We start from the raw sequence: 19,342 nt of genomic DNA, 5'->3' as shown, positions 1-19,342 counted from the left end.
AGCACCTTTATATATATATAAATATATATACATACATATATATATTTCTTCTATTTTCTGTCTTTTGATCATTCCACAGTTTCAAGGGAAATAAAGAAGAAGCCTTGTTAATTTACTGTGGTATTTGGCAGAAGAGGTTAAATTTGCCAAATAAAAGTAGCTTGGAATCTAATTTGGGGTGTTGGCTTATGTTGCTATTCTAGTTTTGAATTACTATAGCTTATAATAGTATGACCTTATATTCACCTGTCTTCTTTAAATTAGTTGACTTTTCTCTTAGAATGGAATGTACCCACAGAACCTGGGATTTGAAATAATATGAAAACTCAATCAAATTCTTCTTACTCTTACACATAAGAAAGGTTTGCCCTGTTTTTTGCAAGCTCTCGAAAACTTCTTTTCTCCCCACTGTAAGACTTACTATGTTTATCTGGAGGATGACTTTATAAATTTTCAGTTATTGAGCCACAACATTGTGTAATAATTGTTATCAGCATGTCGTTACTAGAAGGACTATCTGTTTAGTTCTGTTTTCTTAGATGAGTATCATCACACCATGAGGTTTGGAAAGTCAACGGAGGCTCGACTACATTCATTGTGTGAAATAAAAAAGCTGAGGTTTGAAATACCGCAGAGCCTGCCTGCAGTCAAAGCTCTGAATCCTGGCAAAGCTGAGACTAGACTCCAAACCTTCTGACTTCTCATTCTGAGTACTTTTCACTGTTATATGCTACAACAGAGAGAGCAGGGTGAGGGTGTGTTTTTCTTCCCAAGTATGAGTTAGAGAAAGTAGGACACCTTGGACGATTTCTCATTGTATCCTTACAACATGTGTGTGGCAGCCCAGAGTGTTTTAGTTCCCCCACAATCGCCACTGCAAAGGGTGCCCACGAAGGCAAAGGGATCATCCTTTGCTAGAGATTTGTTTATTTTGCGATTAATAAAGGGTGAGAGGAGACCTTAGAGATTATTTTGTTTTTATATTATTTATTTTCATTTTCTCCTTGGGGTCTCAGAATTTAACTCAGCACTAAACCACTGCCAGCTCCTGTTTTCCTAATTAGAACTTTAACCTTCACAAAATAATATTATTTTGGTACTATTGTCTTAATGAAAAATAGTAATAAAAATATCAGTAAGACACAGGAGGGCAGAGTACTTTAAAGTAGTTGGGGATTATTGGTTACTACTTAGCAATAATATCTAATAGTTTGGTAGAAAATTTTTGAGAGTGATGGAAACCTAATTTCCTGAGGTACATAAAATAGGACCAAATAAAATAGTGAAGAGTGTATTGTAAAGATAATCTAGTTGCCCAGATGGCCTTTCCTTAGTTACTGCTTTTATGACTCTTGAAATGTGTGTGTTCTTTATTCTTTTATGAGAAAATAAAGATTTTCTTTTTCCCAGGGGCATGAAGTTACCCTGTAGTTTAGCTGTTAAAATACGCTGAATATTTTTTCTTTGTTACTTCTAGGGCATTCATATTTATTCTGGAACACACCTTGGTTGTTGTGTTTTCCCCCTACATTTGAATTTCTGGCTCTAGACTCCAGATTTTAAACTTGATAGTTGTATTCCTCATGATATTCTTGATAAGTTAATTAATATTATATTTTATGGCATGGGTTAAAGGAAGAAAATGCTATAATTTCATTATAACCTTATCTAACTTGGATATTTCCCCCATTCCAAACTTTGAAAGTTGCAGTAGGGTGGAATATTTCTGAAAGGAATTTGGAAATTCTTCTGTAGTGTTACAATTGTGACTTGTAAATTCAATAACCAAATTTCATGGATTGTGAACAAATTTTATTTAATTTTTTTATTAACAAAGTCTCAGAATTTTTGAAGTTTATATTTGGACAGTACAATGCCTTCTGGGCTTTATTTCAAAAGAAAATGTTGGATGGTAAAATACATCCCTGTAATGTCTGTCCAGATGGGTTTTGAACAGGTGCCACCATCTTTGCTCCTTTCATAAAAGAAGACAAGTCCTTGGTTGGAAGATTCTGTATGTTTCTCTTTCTTAATATGCTGTGCTTAATAAAATTATTTTATGGTGGTAAAGTTATCCATTTTCCACCTATAACATGCTTTGTGAGTAGAAACAGTAGAGCCTGGAATGTACTGCAGGGGCTATCCTGAATTTTGAAACCATTACTTGACAGTGTCAATACAAGAGAGGAGATTTCACTTTGGGAAGATATCCCCAACCTGAAGGGATGACACTCATAAACATAACTAACTATTAGTAAGTTAAAATCTGACCTTAAATTTCCAATGAACTCCATGTTTTCCGGGATAGAACTGACTGCAGAAGATGCATAAACTGCATTTGCTTTTAGAGATTTTGTGCCTTGGCCTTTCGGACTTCTGTATACATTCACGTCTTTCCAGTCTCGCAATATTTGCCATAATCATGGCACTTCCCTCATTCAAATGCGGCTCCTATTGCAAATGGGATTCAGCTCTCTTGGCCCTGGCAGTGAGGCCCTGTAGGACCTGGCCACGTGTATTTTTTTGTATCAGATTCTACCTATCTACCCCCGAGTCACTAAGCTCAGTAACACTAGACAGCTTTCTGTTTCTTGAAGACAGCACAGTCCTTCCTGCCTGTACCTATGAATGGAATGTTCCTCAGTCTGGAATGTTCTTAGCCCGAATTTTCAAATGATGGGTTTCTTAGAATATCCCTTTCCTCCTCCTTGTCTAAGATTGCCACCCACCCTTCTGGACCTTCTCCATCACTTTATTTTTTTCTTCATAGTCCTTATCACTTTCAGAAATGATCTCTATTTGCTTGCAACTTTGTGATATGATCTCAATTGGAATGCAGTTGCTGTGAAATCAGGGACCCTGTCTGTATTTTTCACATCTGTATAGTCATTATTTAGCACAGAAACTAGGTAAATATACATATATATACACACATATACATATATTTACTGAGCACCTAGTATGATATATATATATATACACACACACACTATAGACAGAGAGTTTGTGAGCAGGAGGGAGGGGCAGAAGAGGGGAGGAAAAGAGGGAGACAGAGCGTGAGCAAGGGAGAGGGGCAAAGAGAGAGAGAGAGAGAGAGGAGAATCTCAAGCAGGCTCCATGCTCAGTGTGGAGCCCAATGTGGGGCACAATCTTATGACTCTGGGGTCATGACCCAAGGCAAAATTAAGAATCTGACACTCAACCAGCTGAGCCACCCGGGTGCCCTGTCAGNCGAAAGTCGGATGCTTAACTGACTAAGCCACCCAGGCGCCCCGAGTAAATATTTATTTTTAATGAAAATATGGAAGCAACAATAGTTTAAGCAGTAGTTTAAAAGGGCAGGATTGAGATCTGTGATTAAATCCTGGCCTCTTGCTGAATAACCTTTTTTAAGTTCCTTGGTTGCTTTAATCATAACATGGTGATAAAAACACTTATCAGTGAAGTCTGTTGTGGGGATAAGTTGAGGTGATGTATACAAAGTGCCTATCATATGGCTGTAATAGTTTTTCCTTCAGATGGGAAAGGAACAGGGTGGGCTAGATGCCAAGTACACTCTGAATCCTGAGGTATGCCAGAGGTCAAAAGCCAGGAAGCAAATTCTTTGATTAAAATTAAAAGCATAAACTTCCAAAGTTCAAAAATTGGGTAGAACAGGTGAGAGCTAGAAGCAAGGAAGAAACAAAGGTAGAAGGCTTAAGACAATTGCCACCAAAGGGATCAATCAGAGTGCCTTGGATTGCACATGGATAATCCTCTTTGGCTTAAAACCCCAGGAGTAAGGCTAGAAACAGATTGTCTTCATAGCTGGACCGTATATTACTTTGTTGGTTAATTTTTGAAACCATTTTGGACATTTTATGTATCCTGTTCTAAATAAGTGAAAAACATCCAGTTTTATTAGTCTATAAACTATCCTCTTATATTTATTATCTTTCTATTTTCATTGTGAAACTTGAAGGTCAGATAAACCTAACTTAATCACTTGATGGTAATTGGTCCTAACTTAATATAGGCACTAGCAAATAATGGGCAAACAAAGCCCTAATGAAAACAGTTTAATCTTTGATTTTTTTTATGTTTATTTTTGAAAGAAAGAGAGAAAGAGAAAGAACAAGTGGAAGAGGGGCAGAGAGAGGGGGAGACATAGAATTTGAAACAGGTTCCAGGCTCTAAACTGTCAGCACAGAGCCTGACACAGGACCCAAACCCACAAATTATAAGATTGTGACCTGAGCTGAAGTCAGACACTCAGCCAACTGAGCCACCCAGACGCCCCAATCCTTGATGTTCAAAAAAGAAAAAAGAAAAAGACGGAACAGTACAGTTATCATGAGAAAGAAGTCAGAACTTTTTTAGAATTTCTTACACGTATATGTGATTTTGCTTCATCAGATTGAATTACATATGGATGGAGGGGTCAGGGCCAAACAAAATAATCTCCAGTGTTCTTGCCTGCAAAGGTTTTAAGTCAGTCCTTTCTAGACATGCTTTAGAAAATAAGATTGGGCATTTTAGATCTATCTTAGATCCCAGTTCCAAATTTTCAGCTTCAAACCCCAAATAACTTTTCCCTAAAACCGAAGCAACCAAGCAAGACTCAAACCCAAGCCATACAACCACAAACCCAAATCTTTTGTGGAAGGAGTGTGTGTGGTGGTGGTAGCTGGGAGGATGCTATGAGTTACACAATTTTTTCCAGGTGCACAACATTATAGTTTAGCATCTGTATGTACTCCAGAATGATCACCGCAAAAAGCCTATTTATCATCTATCATCATACAATTGGCCCCCTTCACTAATTTCACCCACCTCCCAATCTGACTCCCTTGTGGTAGCCACCAGTCGGTTCTGTGTACCTCCAAGTTTGTTTTTGTTTCTTTTGTTTTGTTTTTTTTAGATTCCACCATATGCATAACATCATGTGGCATATGTCTTTCTCCATGTGACTTATTTCACTTAGCATAACACCTTCAGAGTTCATGTGTTTTGTCATACATGGCAAGGTTTCATTGTCTGTTATGACTGAGTAGTATTCTATTGTGTATATATACTATATCTTCTTTGTTCATTCATCCATCAATGGACATTTAGGTTGTTTACATTTTTTAAAAAAATTATTTATTTATTTTGAGAGAGAGGAAGTGTGAGTGGGGAAGGGGCAGAGAGAGAGGGAGAGAAAGGATCCCAGCTCAGCATGGAGTCCGATGCAAGGCTCTATGTTACAGTTATAAGATCATGACCTGAGCTGAAATCAAGAGTTGGCCATTTAGCCAACTCAGCCAGGCAGGCGCCCCAGTTGTTTACATTTCTGGACCATTATAAATAATCCTGCAGTTACAATAAAAGTATATTTTATCTTTTTGAGTCAGTATTCTGTAATACTCAGAAGTGGTGGCGAGCCTGGGTGGCTCAGTTGGTGACGCATCTGACTCCTGATTTCAGCTTAGATCATGATCTCACAACTGTGAGATCATGGGCACAGAGCCTGCTTGGGACTCTCTCTCTCTTCCTCTTTGTCCTTCTCTCTTTCAAAAATAAATAAATGAAACTTAACAAAATACTCAGAAGTGGAATAGCTGGATCATATGGTAATTCTGTTCTTTATTTTAAGGATTGTCCATACTGTTTTCTATGGTGGCTGTACCAATTTACATTTCCATCAGCAGTGTATGAAGGTTCTATTTTTTCCACAACATTGCCAACACTTGTTAAATCTTGCATTTTTTGATAATAGCTATTCTAACTGCTATGAGATGATATCTCATTGTGGGTCTGATTTGCATTTACCTAATAATTAGTGATATTCAATATCTTTCATGTGCCTGTTGGCCATCTGTATGTCTTCTTTGTAAAAATATCTGCTCAGTTCCTCTGCCTATTTTTTAATTGGGTTGTTTGCTTTTTTGTTGTTCAGTATATAGATTCTTTATATACTTTGGAGATGAATCCCTTGTTGGATACATGATTTTCAAGTATCTTCTCCCCTTCGGTAGGTTTCCTTTTTGTTGTGATGATGGTTTCTTTTGCTGTGCAGAAGCTTTTTAGTTTGATGTAATCCCATTTATCTTTTGCTTTTGTTTCCTTTGCTTTTGGAGTCACATCCACAAAAGTATTGTTAAGATTGATGTTGAGGAACTTACTTCCTATGTTTTCCTCTAGAAATTTGTAATTCAGGCCTTAACATTTGTGTGTGGTGTAGGATAATTCTAGTTTCATCCTTTTGCCTGTGGCTATCCAAATTTCTCAGAACCATTTACTGAAGAAATTGGTCTTTCTTCACGTATGTTCATTGCTCCTTTGTCATAATCAGTTGTCCATATATGTGTGGGTTTAATTCTGGGCTTTCATTTCTGTTCACTGATCTGTGTATCTGTTTTTAAGACAATGTCATACTGGATTTTTAAAAATATTTTTTAAAATTTATTTCTGAGAGAGAGAGACACAGCATGAGCAGGGGAGGGTCAGAGAGAAAAGGAGACATAGAATCTGAAACAGGCTCCAGGCTCTGAGCTGTCAGCACAGAGCCTGACACGGGGCTCAAACCCATGAACCATGAGATCATGACCTGAGCCAAAGCCGGACGCTTAACTGACTGAGCCACCCAGGTGCCCCAATGCCATACTGTTTTGATTACTGCTTTGTAGTATAGTTCAAAATCATGGAACGTGATACCAGCTTTGACCTTTCTCAAGACTGTTCTATACAAATTTTAGAATTATTTGTTCTAGTTCTGTAAAAAAATGCCATTGGAATTTTGATGGGAATGCACTGAATCTGTCAATTGCTTTGGGTAGTGTGGTATTTTGATAACATTAATTCTTCCAGTCCAGGAGAATGGAATATTTTTCATTTATTTGTGTTTTCTTCACTTTCTTTCATTAGAAGCTTACAGTTTTCTTTTTTTTTTTAATTTTTAAAATGTTTTATTTATTTCTAGGAGAGAGAGAGAGAGACAGTGTGAGCAGGGGAGGGTCAGAGAGAGAGGGAGTCACAGACTGAAACAGGCTCCAGGCTCTGAGCTGGCAGTCAGCACAGAGCCCGACGCGGGGCTCGAACCCACGAACCTCGAGATCATGACCTAAGCGAAAGTCGGACGCTTAACCGACTAAGCCACCCAGGCGCCCCAAGAATCTTATAGTTTTCATTATACAGGTTTTTCACTTCTTTGGTTAAAGTTATTTCTAGGTATTTTATCATTTTTTTAAATGTTTTATTTATTTCNGCACAGAGCCCGACACGGGGCTCGAACCCATGAACCGCGAGATCATGACCTAAGTGAAAGTCGGACGCTTAACTGACTAAGCCACCCAGGTGCCCCAGTATTTTATCATTTTTGATGCAACTTTAATTGGAATCTTTTTAAAACTTGTTTTTCTGATAATTTGTTAATACAGTATAGAAACACAAATTTCTGTGTACCAATTTTGTCCTGCTACTTTGCTGAATAGAGTTATTATTTATTTATGTTAACAGGTTTTTTTTTTGTGGTGTCCTTTGGATTTTCTATATGTAGTATCATGTCATCTGCAAATAGTGTGTTTTACTTCTTCCTTTTCAAATTGGATGCCTTTATTTTCCCTTGCCTAATTGCTATGGTTAGGACTTTTAATACTGTGTTGAATTAAAGTGGCAAAGAGTAGGAATCCCTGTCTTATTCCCAATCCTAGCAGAAAAGCTTTTGATTTTTCACTGTTTAGTATGATATTAGCTGTGTTTGTCATTTATGGCCATTTATTATATTAATATATTCCCTTTATACCTATTTTATTGGGAACTTTTGTCATGACTGGATGTTGAATTTTGTCAAATGTCTTTTCTGTATCTATGAAGATAATCGTATGGTTTTTTATCCTTCATTTTGTTAATTACACTAGCTTTCTTTTCATTTCCATTTGCATGGAATATCTTTCTCCATCCCTTCACTTTCAGTCTGTGTGTGTCCTTCCAACTGGAGTCAGTCTTTTATAAGTTATAGATGAGTCTTGGTTTTTTTGTTGTTGTTGTTTTAAACCATTCAGCCACTCCTTGTCTTTTGATTAGAGAGTTTAGTTTATTTACATTTTAAGTAATTATTGATACTTAATAAGTATCAATTATTGTTAATTAGTATTGTTAATATTTAATAAATATATTTGGCTTACTATTATTTTGTTAATTGTTTTCTGGTGTTTTTGTAGTTTTTCTCTGTTCCTTTTTCTCTCTTCCCTTGTGGTTTGATGACTTTCTTTAGTGTTATGTTTAGATTCCTTTGTCATTTACTTTTGTGTGTTTACTATAAGTTTTTGCTTTGTGGTTACTGTGAGGTTCACATATAACTTTCTATGTATATAATGGTCTGTTTCGAGTTGACAGCAACTTAAATTTGAACACATTCCCCATGTTTTATGTTTTTGATGTAACATTTTACATCTTTTTATTTTATGCAGCCCTTAGCTAATTATTGTACATTTAATTTTACTATATTTGTTTTTTGACCTTTATGCTACCTTTTTGAGTGGTCAGTCTACTATCTTTACTGTGTTTACCTTTTCCAGTGAGGTTTTTACTTTTGTGCATTTCCTTGTTATTAATTGGTGCCATTTAATTTTAGTTTAGGAAGGTCCTTTATATTTCTTACAAAGCTAGTTTAGTGGTGATGAACTCCTTTAGTTTTTGCTTATCTGGAAACCTCTAAGGAGAGCCTTAAATTCAGAATGCCACATAGAGAATTCTTTTTTTTTTTTAATTTTGTCTATCTATTTAGTTTTTAATTTACAGTCAAGTTAGCATATAGTGCATCGATGATTTCAGGAGTAGATTCCAGTGATTCATCCCCTGTGTATAACACCCAGTGCCCATCCCAAGTGTCTTCCTTAATGCTCCTTAGCCATTTAGCCCATCCCGCCACCCACCAACCCTCCAGCAACCCTGTTTGTTCTCTCTATTTAAGAGTCTCTTATGTTTTGTCCCCCTCCTTGTTTTTACATTATTTTTGTTTCCCTTCCCTTATATTTATTCATTTTGTATCTTAAATTTCTCATATGAGTGAAGTCATATCATATTTGTCTTTCTCTGACTGACTAATTTCACTTAGCATAATATTCTCTAGCTCCATCCATGTAGTTGCAAATGGCAAGATTTCATTCTTTTTGATTACTGAGTAATATTCCATTGTGTGTGTGTATATATATATATATATATATATATATATGCCACAACTTCTTTATCCATTCATTCATCAATGGACATTTGGACTCTTTCCATTCTTTGGCTATTGTTCATAGTGCTGCTATAAACATTGGGGTGCAAGTTGTCCCTTTGAAACAGTACAGCTGTATCCCTTGGATAAATACCTAGTAGTACAATTGCTGGGTTGTAGGGTAGTTCTATTTTTAATTTTTTTGAGGGACCTCCAAACTGTTTTCCAGAGTGGCTGCACCAGTTTGCATCCCCTCCAGCAGTGCAAACAGGTTCCTCTTTCTCTGCATCCTCACCAACATCTGTTGTTGCCTGAGTTGTTAATTTTAGCCGTTCTGACTAGAGTAAGGTGGTATCTCATTGTGGTTTTCATTTGTATTTCCCTGATGATGAGTGATGTTGAGCATATTTTCATGTGTCTGTTAACCATCTGGATGTCTTCTTTGGAGAAGTGTCTATTCATGTCTTTTGCCGATTTCTTCACTCAATTATTTGTTTTTTGGGTGTTCAGTTTGATAAGTTCTTTATAGATTTTGGATGCCAACTCCTTTATCTAATATGTCATTTGCAAATATCTTCTCCCATTCTTTTGGTTGCCTTTTAGTTTTGCTGACTGTTTCCTTCACTGTGCAGAAGCTTTCTATTTTGATGAGGTCCCAAGAGTTCATTTTTGCTTTTGTTTCCCTTGCCTCTGGAGACATGTCAAGTAAGAAGTTGCTGCAGCCGAGGTCAAAAAGGTTTTTGCCTTCTTTCTTCTCTAGGATTTAGATGGCTTCTTGTCTTACCTTTAGGTCTTTCATCCATTTTGAGTTTATTTTTGTGTATGATGTAAGACAGTGGTCCAGGTTCATTTTTCTTCATTTTCTGCAGAATAGGGAATTCTTGGTTGTACTTTTTTTCCTTCAGCACTTTGAATATGTCAGGCCACTCTTCTAGCCTGCAAAGTCTCTGCTAAAAAGTCTGCTGATTATTCTTGTATGTAATAAATTGTTTTTCTCTTGCCACTTTTAAGGTTCTCTCTTTATGTATAACTTTTACGATTTTAATTATGATGTATCTTGGTGTAGATCTCTGCGGGTTCATCTTTTTTGGAACTCTCTGAGTTCCTTAGACCTATGTGTGTTTCTTCTTCAGATTAGTGAAGATTTTAGCCGTTGTGTCTTCAAATAAATTTTCTGGTCCTTTCTTCGTATCTTTTCTGTCTAGGACCCCTAAATGCAAATGTTATTCTGCTTGATGTTTTTCCAAAGGTCTCTTAGGGGATCCCCTTTTAAAAAATCTTTTTTCTTTTTGCTGTTTTATCTGGGTGAGTTCTGTTGTGTTGTCTTCCAGCTCACTGATATGCTTTTTAGTTTCATCCAGTCTGCTGTTAAAACCTTTCATGTGTTTTTCAGTTCAGTTATGGTATTCTTCAGCTCTATAACTTCAGTTTGGAACTTTCTTATATTTTCTGTCTTTGTTGAGGCTCTCACTGGGTTCATCTATTTATCTGAGTTTGGCAAACATCTTTATGACCATTATTTGAATTATTATTGTTTATCTGCATTTTATTAATGTCTTATTTTATGTCTTGTTATTTTGTTTGGAACATGTTCCTCTGTTTCCTCATTGTTCCTGATTCTGTGTTTGTTTCTATGCATTAGAAATGAACCACTTCGTATAGATGGGGGAGGTGGGTGATGGGCATGGAGGAGGGCACTTGTGGGGATGAGCACTGGGTGTTATATGGAAACCAACTTGACAATAAACTATTTATAAAAAAAATAAAAATAAATAAAAATAAAATAAAAAAGAAATGAACCACTTCTGTGAATCTTTTAAAAAAAATTTTTTTAATGTTTATTTATTTGAGAGAGAGATACAGAATGTGAGCAGGGGAGGGACCAAGAGAGAGGGAGACACAGAAACCAAAGCAGGCTCCAGGGTCTGAGTGGTCAGCACAGAGCCTGATGCGGGGCTCGAACTCACGGATCAGGAGATTATGACCTGACCTGAAGTTGGTTAGTTAACTGACTGGGCCACCCAGGCAGCCCCCACTTCTGTGAGTCTTAAAGGATTAGCCTTGTGTAGGATTTGCTGCATGGAGCCTAGGAGTGCAATCTCTTCTGATCATCAGAGCTGGGCACTCAGATGGTGTCTTCTGTGTCCACTGTGCCCAATGGTCTGCTGTGGAGCAGCAGGAGGCTGGGTGGGGCTGTTGCCTGGGGCTGAGTTCTGGGGCTTGGCAGGGCTGCTCCCTAGCCTGGCTGTGAAGCACGACTGTGATAGGGTTCAGGGAAGGTCTGGTTTGTTACGAGATCCAGCTGTGATGTGTGATGGCTCTGCAAGGGTGAGCCCACTTGCTCTGGCAGGTTACAGATAGTTTCAAAATTGTTTCTGCCAGCTAGGTTACATTAGGCTGTTCTGTGGTAACAAACACCCCCAAACTCTCAATGCTTTAACACAATACAAGTTCATTTCTTGCTCAAACAAAGACCCACTGGGTTTGGCTGACTCTTTGTGGCAGTTATCCTCTCTGAGGTGACTTGGCAATTCAAGCTCTTTTGATCTTGTGCCTCTGTAATCTCAATTCAAGACCACTTTGATTATTGTGGTGTGGTAAGGAAAACCATATGGGCCTTTTTGCTTTCTTCCAGCACTGAGAAGTGATACTCATTGTCTTGTTCACACTTCATTGGCCCGAACTCCCCACGTTGTCACACCAAACTGCAAGTGTGCCAGGAAGTGAGGTTTTCTGTGTACCTGTGCGAGTGAAGCATCTGATACTAGTGTGGACTAACTGTGTGTATTAGTGCCTGAAATTGAATTTTTTTAAACAAGGGATTTAGCTCAGAGCTCAAAATTATTCAAAAGAGGGCCTTGGCACTTGTGTCAGCTTACAATTGTAAAAATTGGATTACTGGCCCCTGGAGAATTGGTGGCTCAAGGAGTACTCAAGGATTGCATGAAAACAATATACATTTTTATGGCAGATGTGACCTGGCTGAGTCTACCTTCATAATGTCACCTTATATTCTTTACTTCCTTTAGAAAATCGGTTTTGTGTTTGCAATTTTGTTTAACCTTCCGACTTTTGCAGGGACTCTGAAAAGGGCCAGAGGTTAAAGCTAGTCCACATCCTGCTGTGGTAGACTTGCAAAGCTACCCTGAACTTAGAATGATATGTCATGAAAAATCCCAGAAAATTAGTTTGAGCCATATGAGATTACTGATATTTAACTTTTTTTTTTTTTTAACTTGCAAGAGCAGTTTTATGTGTTTCATTCTTATAATTAATCTTAGGTATAAAGCAATGACTAAGATATTGTCATTCCCCCCTTTTTATTTATTTATTTTTAAATATTTTTATTTATTTCTAGGAGAGAGAGAGAGAGAGAGAGACAGCGTGAGCAAGGGAGGGTCAGAGAGAGAGGGAGACACAGACTCTGAAACAGGCTTCAGGCTCTGAGCTGGCAGTCAGCACAGAGCCCAACGCGGGGCTCGAACCCAGGAACTGTGAGATCATGACCTGAATGGAAGTCAGACGCTTAACCGACGGAGCCACCCAGGCACCCCTCATTCCCCCTTTTTAAACCTGTGTGCCTTGGTGTAACCCTAATTTAGATCTTGTAATAGGATCCTTGAGGTCATTTCAAGTAAGGAATTTTGTACGAGTTTTGAATTGTAAGCATCATTGTTTTACACAGCTTCTTCAGCCGTGACCAAGCGGTTCACAGCATGACAAGTGGTCAATTTTAGCGAATTACTTAACAAGTTAATTATCTACAGTTTCCTCAGAGCATGTGGTTCTTCCTTAGGTCAAGTACTCAATGCCCATCTCCTAACTGCATGGCTTATGGTGAAGAAAGATTCTTCTTTAGTCCAGCCCAAACTTACTTGTTTTTCAGTGATACACCAGGGGAGTAGAAACAGCCATTTAATTGCTTTCTATTATATTTTTATGTGTGGTTGCAGCATCTGTGAAAAATGACATCTTACCTTTTCTTGTTGTTTACCTCTTTTCTAACTGTGAGACTAACTACCATTTATTGAATATGTGCTTTGTTTCAAATAGTCTGTTAAATGCTTACTTATATTACCTGATCTTCACAGCAGTATTATTAGGGAAATAGCATAATTATGTCTATTTTATGGATGAGGAAAACTGAGGTTTAATGAAATCAAATGATTTACTCAAGGTGGTGTATCTGGTGAGTGGCAAAACCTGTATGGAATCTGGTTCCACCTCTAATGGACCCTAAACTCATACCACTTACCATGTTATCCTTGCTCCCCTTCTTCAGTTTCTTTTTAAAAGTAATATGCCTCTTAAAAAATATACTCATGTAATCACCTTTTTTCTAAGTATTATTTCTATTTTAATTGAAGGGAAATTTTGGTAGATGGTTTTGCAAACCAAAATGTAGTACTCCCATAGGCCTCAGAAGATCTGAGTATAAGGAATTTTAGATGAAAAACTGAGTTCTTGATTCTGATATGTCCACCTGGATTTTTATGTAATAAAAATAGGCTAAGAAATACTAATCCTTTCTTTAAGTATTGTGAAACAGGTGTCTGTTTTATTTTCATAATTAAAAACAGACAAAATAAACCTAAGAGTCCAAAAGATAGCTCGCTGAGGGAATATGATATGGAGTATGCTTTATAGGGTCTTGAATATGACAAACCCTCCATAAGCTTTTGATTTGTAAATACAGCAGCAGTTTTGAAATGGATCACAGTGCATTGTTTTGTTTTAAAGGCTATCTGGGTGAATTCTCATATTCCCAAAGTACTCATTGGCTTCCCAGTATAAATATTTAAACTTTTTAGATTTCATAGTTTTAAAAGCAAGGAGTTTATGGCTCTTTAAGTTGCATATAGTTTTGACTTTAGGTCATAAAGCCAGGAAATATTTCTGATTTGTAAGCTATCTTCATTCAGATAACGTGTTAGGCATATTTTCTAAAATGCTCTTAAACTTTCAGAGAAAATGTGGTTTCATATCTATTTTATGCACATGATCCTTGTGAATGCGATACTAATTGGACTACAGCAAATGGAAAATAGTAAAGGAAACGATGAATATCAGATTTTACATATTTGCTTTTTTACAAAAATCAATTCATAAATGGATGGGATGGAATGTGGTACTATCAAAACCTTTGTGGTTAAATTTACTTTTAATCATTTTTGCCTTATTATCTTTTGGCAGCTGGAAAATCTTTAATCTTTGTGAAAAGAAATTGAACTTTAATCCTTACACACTGAAAAGAAAAAAAAACTGCTAAGGTACAGTTAATAAGTTTACTAACTGTGAAATTAATCAGTCAACAGCAAATTCACAGAAAACTATGCTGATAATTATATAATACTTACATTATTCTTCTACTTTGATTTATTGTATTTGCGAATTTCACAGTAATAATATTCATTATATTTTTGATAGCCTGTAATTCCTATTGCAAATATTTAAACTTGTACTCTGCATATACTTTTGGTTTTAAGCCAGAATTTAAAAGTGACATGCAAACTTCAATTTAAAGAAATAATTAGAAAAATAGAAAAAGTATCTTCCAAAATGAGCAGGTTCATCTGCTATCCAAAACACAGTAATCTGGAGGGAACTTGGGTTCCAGTTCTATCTCCATCATTTATTAGCTGTAAACATTTGAGTGGTTATTTAACCTGTATAAGCCTTAGGTTTCTTATCTGTGAAATGGGGCTAATATAAGCTTCTACCTCATAGGATCCTGGAACATTAATGAGTTGATCTGGGTTAGCACACTTAGTGCTGGCACCAAACATGGCAGGCGCTCCAAAAGCCTTAGCTATTATTTTTATTAAAATGACAGTAATTTTTTGGGAGTAAGAGATTATCTGGTTCCTTTGAAGTTTATATAAATATGTCCATGTGGATTATGTGGGATCTAATGAAACAAATAGTAAATACATTAAGAGTGTTTCTAACAGTTATAGTTTATTGATAACATTTATAACAGTAATATACTGCTTATAATAATGAAGATCCCCATGAACAAATCATATTTGTAATAATGAGTATAATTATAATGGATTAATAGCATAATTAGGACTGTGATGACTATTAAAAAAACGAGTTAGAAAATATTAACTTTATGTATGTGTTCATATACATTGTTTATGCCAGAATGACACTGTGAGTCTGTGAAAGTGATGAGATAGCAATCAAGGAACTTACGTTTGCCTGAAAAAGAGAACTGTGTGCATAGAAAGCCTCCTTCAACCAGAGAAATGGGTATGCCTGAGAACAAAAAGCTATCTTCCTAAAGTAAACATCCTGGAATCCACATGATAATAAGTCAAGAGTGCGTAGGACATCCACCAGGAGTGCTATTCTGGTGTTATTCTGTATCACTCTAGTGCTATTCTGTATTACTCTGAAGTATGGACTCTGGAGTGTGGACATTTGACAAAGAATCTATTGAAGCAATGTAGGGTTGATTTGTATGCAAGGTCGGAGAGTACTTTTGCAATGCCACTGGATTTCATATAAACTGAAACCATGCAAATACCTTTCTACTGCGACTTTTTTTTTTTTTGGAATTGCAGCTGAATCAAGGGTTCTTCATGCTTGCTCTCCTGTGAGATCTTACTAGATTCCATTAGACCTAATTATATTATGTTAATTACAAACTGACCATATATGAAGCAAAATAAAGTCGCTAAGAATGAATGATTTTTATAGTGGGTGAAAATTTTGAGATTAATAAAGGGTAAAAGAACAAAAAAGTCACAATTTCATCATCCCAGATAACTCACTCCAAACCTTTCCTCACTCCCTGGAAAAGATTTATACTATGATGCAAAATGTATCATTTATTCTATTTGGCTACTATTCTACTAAAACTAATTTTTAAATTTATTTAACTAGTTAAAATTGATGGAAGCCTTGTAGTAAGTGTAATGAATAGGGTACAGAACGGGACGAATTAGGCGCATCTCTTGCTCTCAAAAAGCTTATGATCAAGAAGGGAGGTTAAGAGTATAAGATTAGGCAAGAAGAGATCAGGTAAAAGATGTATGATGAACATTATGTTGTAGGAAATAAAATTACATATGAGTGCTAGCTCTTCTGATGAGGTTCAGGACAATGATCTTTGGGCTATTTACACAAATAATATAAACTTATACTTAAGTTCTCCTTACTGCTATGCTGTGGCAATCATCCATCCATCCATCCATATATCAAACATTTATTGAATGTCAACTCTGCCAGGCACAAAGCCTATAGAAATGAATTAACTTTTTATGGAGTTCACAGCATAGTAAGGGAGGCATCACATTTTATTGCAGTTTATTTACTTTTCTCAATGGTAGAACTGAAATATATGTAGAAGTAAATGGAATGGAAGCTGAGGGTGTAGTCAATAATTATTATTAAAGGTGGCTTAAAATGGTCAATTTGAAATGCAGGGTTTTAGATCTTAAGGGTCATGAAAATGACCTTATACATTTTACACATGGAGAAAGATCTCCATGTATCAGGGAAGATACATGATTTGTTCAAGGCCACAAGGCTTATTGGCAACTGAACTGAGATTGGATCCACCCCTGGTTCTTTCAGCTCCACTCTGTTCCTGTTTCCATCAAGTCCATTGCCTCAGGAGGGTTAATAGTTAATATAAGCATTTATGTGGTACTTGAGCCAAAGAAAACAAGACCAAATTGTTGCTTAAAAGGGAAATGAATTGTTATATGAGCAGCTTAATTGCAGGTACCAGATTAGAAGTAAATTTACTCTGCAAAGGCCAACAAAGGAATTAATGCAGCTTTATGAAGAGATCACCTTACAAATTAGGGAGTCATCAGTATTCTGCATGACTCTGATGTGAAAGCAGAGAGACATTTTATAAAACATTAAAACATGTAAAAACTGGGAGCAGATTCATAAAAGCTAAAAGAAAACCATTCTAAATAAGAGCAAATATAAATGGAATTGATTCCTTTGTAATCTGGAATTATTTGTGATAAGTCTGAGTAGACTTTTAATAAATTTAGGCTCCTCCTTGGTCATTTCTTTTTCTTTCTCTTTTTTGCCAGATAAGAATTTGTAGGCCTATATTCAATGGCTACTCCTGAAATAATTTGAATTCTGGGATAGTCTACTGTAACAGAACATTTTAGAAGGATGGCATCTACTCAGCCATTGACTAGCTGTTGACTTGGGACAAGTTATTCAACCATTCTGAGCCTTAGTTTCTTCATTAAGACTATGAAATATGGAACGTGAAATGACTTAGGATTCTTCCCAGCTTTAAAACTTTATGCCTTTGCAATAGGTAATAGCTGCCTGTTCAGAAAGTATAACCACAAATTGTTAGCTGGGCTTTGTGTCCCACCTAATATGCACTGGTAAATAAAGTTGCTGATAACTAAGAATAGAAAGAAAAATGGTAGCTCACTCATTTTAATGAGAATGCTGAAAGCATATGCAATGGCTTATTATTAAACTATTCCACTAGTGGAGAAATTGGAAATATCACAATAAAAATTTTCAATTTTCCATTCCAGTAACTTTATTGAATTGCCAAGGCATATAACAACAGCCAAAGTTGATACATTAAATGTAGATGTTTAAGAACAAAGTTAATATGTGGTATTATTGTTTCTCATTTCAGTCCGTTTCTGCCAGCCCCTCCAAGTTAAATAAATCTTCTTCCTTACTTATTGCCAAAAAGTATCTTACTATTTCTGATACTTTGAATATTTTTTGCACCTAATTCATTATTCTTTTGTAAAGGTAGTAAATCACTATGTATTTCTATTTCTTCACTGCCAACTGTAATATAATGTTAATATTCCTTTAGTTTCCACTGAGTCTGTCTTCTGGCTTCTATTTTCAGTTTATGATCGTTGTTTCTATATTTGGTAAAAGTCTGCTTATGTTTTTCAAATATGATGTAAGGCAATCTTTTAACAAAATGTTTCTGAGTGAAACCTAAAGCAATATGAATTATTGTAATTTTAGATATATACTTCCCAAGAAAGCAATCTAATGTTTTTTTTAAAGGACAGAGTTGCTATTTGGTTTCAAATATTGTTACATTTTATGTATTTATTCTATAGTTAATAATATTCTCATCCTTTTCTTTGATGCTAATGTTACTGTAGAAGATGTCTGCCTTCTGACCCAGATTCTCTCTTTGTGTTTCCTTGCCAGGACAGATGAAATTTCTTCTGGGCTCTGTTTTCTGCATCATCCTGGCCACTAGAAGACTTTGGTTTTGATCATATTCCAAAGATCTGGCAATTAATTAACACGAGCAGTACTGTTAAGAAGTTACATAAAGAGCTTTTAGTGTTATAATCCATGTTCTTTTATCTTAAAAAAAGTTCTGAGTAGATGTGTATGATCCACAAAGAGACATGATCCGTTAACTCTGAGAATGATCACTGATGACCTGGACATTTGTTAGTATTTGTGGAAGTGTCAGCTATATTGGCAACATTGTCCAAAGAAGCCATGGTTTCTAGTGGGCCTCAGTGATAGCCAGACTAGAGATGGCTTTTCCACTATTGAGTTCCATCTGAGGGGGTGGGATATGATTAACATGATTCTAGATTTAGAAGAGGAAAGTTTCTCACCTCTAGAGTGGAAGAAACCTCCTTGGGAAGCAGATGGCATAATCAGATTTCCTGGAAATCAGGCTTTACATAAACAGTTTATGGATGGTTTATATAGAAAATAAAATATTAAATTATCTCTTTTTGGGTAGAGGATGCAAAGGAATCACATAACACCTCCACCTTTACTTCTCCCATCTTAGGACAAATATTTAGAAAAAGAAGAGGACCCAGCATATGATGGTGCAGAACCTGTTTGGAGAAAACGCCCCCAAATGTTTAATAAAATCAGCCAGGCTTTGTCTTAGGGGCCAGGATGGGCAGGGACCAGGACTACCTCTAAGGGGCCATTTGTTTCAGCCTGTGCTGTGGAGGTCTGTCTCCCACAAGCTTACTGTATCGCCTGATTTCTAATTAGCCTTTCAACTACAGTCATAGCATGAATCCTGGATCAAGGGTCTCATTTCCTAGTATTCTAGTATTATTTTACTCAAAACCTCTGCCTGAAGAACATATACCTTTCCTGACCAATAGCTATGCCCATCCTGATATGACAGGCATGGGTTCCATACATGCA

Source organism: Crocuta crocuta, unplaced genomic scaffold (assembly GCF_008692635.1).
Source record: "Crocuta crocuta isolate KB4526 unplaced genomic scaffold, BGI_CrCroc_1.0 scaffold167, whole genome shotgun sequence".
NCBI classification, from domain to species: Eukaryota; Metazoa; Chordata; class Mammalia; order Carnivora; family Hyaenidae; genus Crocuta; species Crocuta crocuta.
The sequence above is the reverse complement of the archived record's forward strand: the minus strand, read 5'-3'. Positions refer to the sequence as shown.